Source organism: Loxodonta africana, chromosome 11 (genome assembly GCF_030014295.1).
Source record: "Loxodonta africana isolate mLoxAfr1 chromosome 11, mLoxAfr1.hap2, whole genome shotgun sequence".
Classification (NCBI taxonomy): domain Eukaryota; kingdom Metazoa; phylum Chordata; class Mammalia; order Proboscidea; family Elephantidae; genus Loxodonta; species Loxodonta africana.
Window position 1 is genome coordinate 89,358,673 of NC_087352.1, and position 7,959 is coordinate 89,366,631.

Genomic DNA, 7,959 nt, shown 5'->3' on the forward strand with positions numbered 1-7,959 from the left:
TAATATGAGAGAGTGAGCAAGAGAATTAGACAACATTTCTTACTCTGGAAATTGGTAACCATAGGAAAACAAACGCTTACCCTGATTTTTTTATATGAACATATTTTAGAGTAAACAATTGCTGAGCAGAAGAAGGAAAGTTTTTCCTTACACAAGAATCCACCTATTAAGTATTTAATGAAAGCTAGAATTCATTTTGAAACTTTCATGAATTAAAGCATTAGATTATGGCTTGACAGGGAGTCCAAGGATGAAGAGGTCCCACTGTCACCGCTTGAACCAAGGAGCTAGTTTATCTTATCATTACTAAACATGGCGCAGTGAGCCACTGTGCACCTCTGATATGATGCAACATGAAGCACGCAGCGTTGTTGTTGTTAGATGCCATTGAGTCTTGACTCACAGTGACCGTGTGCACAACAGAACAAAACGATGCCCAGTCCTGTGTCGTCCTCACAATCGTTGCTATGTTTGAGCCTATCGTTGCAGCCACTATGTCAATCCATCTCATTGAGGGTCTTCCTCTTTTTTGCTGACGCTTTACTTTACCAAGCATGATGTCCTTCTCCAGGGATAACATGTCCAAAGTATGTGAAACGAAGTCTCTCGCCATCCTTGCTTCTAAGGAGCATTCTGGCTGTACTTCCTCCTAGACAGATTTGTTCATTCTTCTAGCAGTCCATGGTATAAAATACCACGGCTTGGGTCAGGCACACCTTAGTCCTCAGAGTGACATCTTTGCTTTTTAACACGTGAAAGAGGTCGTTTGCCGCAGATTTGCCCAATGCAATATGTCATTTGATTTCTTGACTGCTGCTTCCATGGGAGGAGCCCTGGTGGCACAGTGGTTAAAGCACTCATCCGCTAACCAAAAGGTTGGCAGTTCAAACCCACCAGCCACTCCAGGGGAGAAAGATGAGGCAGTCTGCTTCCATAAATATTTACACCCTTGGAAAGATGAGGCAGCCTGCTTCCATTAATATTTACAGCAGTTCTACTTAGCCCTACACTGTCACTATGAGTCAGTAGTGTAGATCCAAGTAAAATGAAATCCTTGACAACTTCAATATTTTTTCCATTTATCATGATGTTGCCTATTGGTCCAGTTGTGAGGATTTTTGTTTTCTTTACGTTGAGGTGTAATCCATACCTGTATGTTGCAGATTGTTACTGAGTCTTCCTCCAATCTTGATGTCCCATTTGTCTTCATAGAGTCCAGCTTCTGAGATTATTTGCTTAGCATACAGATTAAATAAGTGTGGTGAAAGGATACAACCATGATGCACACCTTTCCTGACTTTAAACTACGAAGCGTTCCTTTGTTCAGTTCAAAGAACTGACCCTTGGTCTATGTACAGGTTCCACATGAGCAAAATTAAGTGCTTTGGAATTCCCATTCTTTGCCATGTATTCCATAATTTGTTATGATCCACACAGTCGAATGTCTTTGCATAGTCAATAAAACACAGGTAAAAATCTTTCTGGTATTCTCTGCTTTCAGCCAAGATCCATCTGACATCAGCAATAATATCTCTCATTCCACGTCCTCTTCTGAATCCGGCTTGAATTTCTGGCAATTTTCTGTTGATGTACTGCTGCAATCGTTCTTGTATTATCTTCAGCAAAATTCTATTTGTGTATGATATTAATAATATTGTTTGATAATTTCCACATTCCATTGGATCACCTTTCTTTGGAATGGGTATATATATGGATCTTCCAGTTGGTTGTTCCAGTAGCTGTCTTCCAAATTTCTTGGCATAGACGAATGAGCAATTCCAGCTTTGCATCCATTTGTTGAAATATCTCAATTGGTATTCCATCAATCCCTGGAGGTTTGTTTTTCGACGATGCCTTCAGTGCAGCTTGGACTTCTTCCTTCAATATTGTCAGCTCCTGATTATATGCTACCTACCTCTATATATATATACCTCCTGAAATGGTTGAATATCAACCAATTCTTTTTGCTACAGTGACTCTGTGTATTCCTTCCATCTTCTTTTAATGCTTCCTGCATCATTCAACATTTTACCCATAAAATCTTTCAGTATTGCAACTCAGGCTTGAATTTTTTCTTCAGTTCTTTCAGCTTGAGAAATGCCAAGCATGTCTTCCCTTTTGGTTTTCTACCTCCAGGTCTTTGCACATTTCATTATAATACTTTACTTTGTCTCCTCGAGCTGCCCTTTGAAATCTCCTGTTCAGCTCTTTTACTTCATCATTTCTTCCTCTCACTTAAGCTACTCTACATTCAAGAGCATGTTTCAAAGTCTCTTCTTACATCCATTTTGGTCTTTTCTTTCCTTCTTGTCCTTTTAATGACCTTTTGCTTTCTTCCTGTGTGATGTCCTTAATGTTGTTTCACAACTCACCTGGTCTTCGGTCATTAGTGTTCAACGTATCAAATCTACAGGCAATCTTGGATTACCAATGAGTTCCATTCCTAAATCAGTCTTTAAGTCAAATTTGTACATAAATTGAAACAGTTAGGTACAGTTCATATTTAACACCAGTTAGCCAAATGTTTATCCTAGTATATAGCATATACTGTACCTTTCTATGCACAAAAAAACTTCAAAGAAACAATTCCAGATATGCTAAATCACAAAGTAGCACCCGTTTGTTATCAGAACCATTATATGTACCTTGAATATGGAATTGGTTATTAACCACAGGTTCTACATAAGTTCATAACACAGGAACTGCCTGTATTCTTGAGATGGTCTCTAAAGTCAGGTGGGATATACTTCAGATTGTACTTTGTGGACTTGTTTTAATTTTTTTCTACTTCAACTTAGATTTGCATATGAGCAATGGATGCTTTGCTTTGGAGTCAGCCCCTGGCCTTGTTCTTATCGATGATATTGAATTTCTCCATAGCCTCCTTCCACAGATGTAGTCAATCTGATTCCTATTATATTCCATCCAGCAAGGTCCACCTATATAGTTGTTGTTTATGTTTGAGCCTATTGTTGCAGCCACTATGTTGATCCATCTCATTGGATGGTATTTTGGATGAATAAGTCATTGGTCTTGTAAAATTCTGTCACTGGATCTCAGCATCATTTCTATCACTAAGGCCCTATTTTCCAACTACTGATCCTTCTTCTTTGTTTCCAACTTTTGCATTCCAATCACCGGTAATTATCAAAGCATCTTGATTACACGTTTGGTCAGAAGTTGGTAAAAATCTTCAATTTTTTTTATCTTCGACATTAGTGGTTGGTGTGTAGATTTGGAAAATGTCATATTAACTGGTCTTCCTTATTAAAAAAAAAAGAAAGAAAGAAAAGAAAACTAAACCCATTGTCATTGAATCAATTCTGATCCCTATAGGACAGAGATAGTAAAGATTACAAGGTTGTAATATTTATGGAAGCAGACTGCCACATCTTTCTCCAGTGGAGTGGCTGGTAGGTTCAAACCACTGACCGTTCAGTTTGCAGCTGAGCACTTAGCCACTGCACCACCAGGGCTCCCTTGTAGGGGTATGGACGTTATCCTATCACTGACAACGCTGTACTTCAGGATAGATCTTGAAACGTTCTTTTTCACGATGAATGCAATGTCCTTCCTCCTCATTTTGTCATTCCCAGCATAGTAGGCCATATGATTGTCTGATTCAAAAAGGCCAGTACCAGTCCATTTCAGCTCACTAATGCCTGGGATAGCGATCTTCAAGGATTCTGTTTCATTTTTGACAACTTCCAATTTTCCTTAATTCATACTTCATACATTCTATGTTCCAAGTACTAATGGACGTTTGTAGCTGTTTCTTCTCATTTTGAGTTGTGCCGCATCAGCAAATGAAGGGACCAAAAGTTTTACTCATTCCACATCATTAAGGTTAATTTACTTTGAGGAACTAGCTCTGGTTGCCAGTGGGCTAATCGTCAGCTGCTAACGGAAAAGTTGGCTGTTCCACCAGCTGCTCCACAGGATAAAGATGGGGCAGTCTGCTTCAGTAAATATTAAAGCCTTAGAACAGTTTTTTGTTTTGTTTTGGGTAGTCACTACTTCGAGGAGGCAGCTCTTCCCCATTTGTATTTTGAGTGCCTTCCAACCTGAGGGGCTGACCTTCCAGCACCATATCAGACAATGTTCCACTGGTGCCCATAAGGTTTTCATTGGCTTTTTTTTTTTTTTCCAGAAGTAAATAACCAGGTCCTTCTGACTAGTCAGTCTCAGTGCGGAAGCCCTGCTGAAACCTGTCCGCTGTGGGTGACATTGCTGGTATTTGAAATACCGGTGGCATAGCTTCTAGCATGTTATACTGTTGTGTTAACCACTCAGCAAGCCACAACAGTGTAACAAACATGCATTACCCTTGGAGTATTTTTGCCCCCCCCCAAAAAAACTTAACCAGCATCTAATCAAGCCTCTAGAGCTCAAAACAGTATACTTTGACTACTAGCCTACATTTGGCGGTTCCAATCCACCCATCGGAACCTTGGAAGAAAGACCTATCTGTTTCAGTAAAGATTACAGCCAAGAAAGTCCTATGAATTTTTATTCTACTTTGCAACACATGGGGTTGCCATGAGTGGAATCGACTTCAAGGGCAATGGGTGTGGCTTGGTTTGGTTTAGTTTTCTTTGTGCTGGACAAGGAAAGCAAGGAAGCAAGCCAAGAACTCTAGAATATGAACATTTTGTATTATAAGACAACCTAGGAGCCCTGATGGTGCACTGGTTAAGAGCTGCTGACCAAAAGGTCAGCAGTTCAAATCCACCAGCTGCTTCTTGGAAACCCTATGGGGCAGTTCTACTCTGTCCTATAGGGAATCGACCTGACTGCAATGGGTTTGGTTTGGTTTTTGGTTGGGACAACTTAATCTGTCTTTTCTAAAAGTCAATGGCATGAAAATAAGGCTGGTGGGGAGGAACGGAAATACTTAACTTAAGGGGCATAACAACCAAATGTAATGTATGCTTCTAATTTGAATCCTGATTCTAACAAAGTAACTGCAAAGAACAGACAAAAAACAAGGCCATCTCACCTGGCCACCTCTCCTCCAGCCGCCTGTCCCACCCCCCACCCCCTACCCCAGCCGTGGCGATGCCTCCCATCCAGCCAGCCGTCGCTGTCCACGCGGTGGCCAGGAGCAGCCCGTGCCCATCCCATGCTTCTTGAAGGGAATGACATTCGTTTCCTTCCTCCTGGTGGTGACCTGGTCGTCCGTCGCCTTCATCAATTCCTGCTCTTGGGGCACTTCCACACTTTTCTCCCCTACACTGATGATACAGGAACGACACCTCCAGAAGGTGGTATTTTTGGGCTTATGATAAACTCTTCTGCATTTCTGGGTGCAGCCACTAGTATGCAAGATATAAAATAGTAGAGAAACAAAATCAAACTTGCTTTTTCTCTGCTCCTGTCTTTAACCAGTGTTGTTAGTTTTAGGATTGATGGCATGTAGGGGAATGGATGTTGTAGCCAATTTTCGGGAACAACTTGTCCCAGTGGCCCATGATAGGGGTGCCCTTTTGCATTTGTCTTCTATGCTGTGTACACGCTCCTGAAATTGTCATCTGTTACCAGCCATGTCCCCACTGGATGGCCATTTCTGCCATTTCCTGTGTAGCTGTCCTCCCAGTGAGTGCCTGTGAGTCACCAATTTCTATAACCAAACTGGAGTGTAACCCAAAAGAAAAAAAAAAAAAAAAAGACAAACCCTGTTGCTGTGGAGTCGATTCTGACTCAGCAACCCTGTAGGACAGAGTAGAACTGGTCCAAAATCCAAGGTGAGGGTGTGGATTCGAACTGCTGACCTTTTGGTTAGCAGCTGTAGCCCTTAACCAATTCACCACCAGGGCTCCTCCAAAAGAAGAGAATTGTGTATAACATGTTGTGAGTGGATAGTGGTCCTTTGGTTTTATTTTCTACTCCCTAACTGATCCAAGATTTCCAGAGTTGCACTCAAAGGGCATCCACAGAAATCAGTGATGACACCTAAGAAAAATTACATCTCAGCCAATGAATGTCGAAGTTTCTACAAGCGGTACAGAGAACACTGTTTTGACACCGACCTGATTCCAGTGCACCTGTGGCACATTAAGGGCTTGAATTTCATTAAGAAAGAATTCCCAATAGTTGTACTATTTCCACAGATGTGTTTTCCCAGAGAACCTAAGGAATTTATGACATTGGAGCAATGTTTTATCATTTTCTAAGTAGACACTTTTTTATATTAACAAATTTATACAGAAGAGACAAGGTGTTATAGAAAATGAAGAGTTTTTTTTTTTTTTAATAGATTCTCTTTTATTTTGTGTGGTTTGTGGAAATACACTAAATGACAAATTTTAAACTTAGTTACATTCATTAAAAAATGAAGCCAAGGGGATATTCATTTTTAAGTTTTAGAGGATGAACTGTGAAGTTTTATATCATGAGCATATTTGTAAATTTCAAATTATAATGATCTCGTACTGAAACCGTAAAGATTTGGTTAATCAATTAACACTAGCTGAGGTAATCTGATTTTTAGTTGAACTAAACTCAACGGCACTGGGTTTTTTAAGCAAAATGCTTCTATTGAGAGTCCTTAATGCCACTATGCACACTAATGCTAAGTGAGCACCTAAGGCATTAGTTTTGAAAACCCTCTGCCCAGGTCTCTCTGCTCACAGGACTACAAATTTTACCCTTGCTGCTAATTGCAGTGCATAGTGAAAGTAATTCCATGAAGGACAGATTCACCAAGGCGGATTAGAAATAAGAAGCCTTATGATAACAGAGTGAAACAGGCAAGTGATTGGCTAACAGCAAAATCTCACTGAACTTCAGATAGGTGTCTTTGCTAGATGGGCAAGGAGGGAAAGTAGTCAGCATGTCACAGGCTCATGGATGGCAGGGCCATGAAAAAAGATTTTTGCTTAATACTAAACCAGTTGCTGTTGAGTCAGTTCTGACTCATAGAGACCCCATGTGTGTCAGAGTAGAACTGTGCTTTATAGGGTTTTTAGTGGGTGGTTTTTCAGAAGTACCTAACTAGGCCTTTCTTTGGAGGCACTTCTGGGTGGACTCGAACTGCCACTCTTTCCGTTAGCAGGCAAGGGTGCTAACTGTTTGTACCACCCAGGAATTCCTGCTTTATACTAAAGCTCTGCAAAAGCCAATCTATGAAAAATATTGAAAATACTATTTCTAAAAGCATTCTTTATTATTACTGACATAACTAAGAAACTGAAACTCAAGTCTTGATTTCTTTTATGCCAGTGAACATGTTGAAGAGAACATAGGTCCAACAGACAAGGAGAAGGGTGGGGGGGACACAGAAGCTTCTGGGTTCAGGGTGCTGTTTATTTGTTCTTTCTTTAAATTCCTGTGGCTTGGTGTTCTCACATTATAGGGAGTGTGAGTAAGGCCCTTTGCTTTAAGCAGGACCTACAGACTCCACCTTTTCACCCTAATCATGAGTGACATGTGAAAAGGAAGTCACTCCAGGGGGAGAAGTGACACTTGAAATACAAGGCTTCGGTTTGAAACTTGAAGAGAAGGAACTCCCCTTCAAGGATCCCCAGATCACAAACTTGTTTCTGGCCAAGTGGGACCAAACCTTGAGGGGATATAATACACAAGGACAGAGAAGCCCATTTAGACAGCCCTGGAGAGTATGTGGTGTCTCCTCAATAAGGACTCCTTGAGTGAGTAAAGGGGCGAGGCAGTGCATTCAGCGATCTCTGTACTGACAAACTGCATCTCCCTTTCATGCCCAGCAGAAGAACCAGATAACCATTTCTGGATCCATTGTCATTTGTAATAATGATGTGGATCCCCACTGTAGCACTGGAATGAAAGCTAGCAACAAAGCCTGTGTCAAACATTCATTATTCTGAAGAGGAAGAAGAACGCCACGTACTGTTTGTGTGGAACCAGTGATAGGATGAATCCATGGGTGTGTCTCGCTACGGACAGACTTTTGTTACCAGTGCTTCTCACAGTGCATTGGCATTC

At 40.9% G+C, this 7,959-nt stretch overlaps 1 pseudogene; it reads left to right on the top strand.

Annotated features, from left to right (window-relative positions):
• The first annotated feature begins 312 nt into the window (after nucleotides 1-312).
• LOC135232700 (DNA damage-regulated autophagy modulator protein 1-like) lies at nucleotides 313-6,017 on the top strand (annotated as a pseudogene).
• The last annotated feature ends 1,942 nt before the right edge of the window (nucleotides 6,018-7,959 follow it).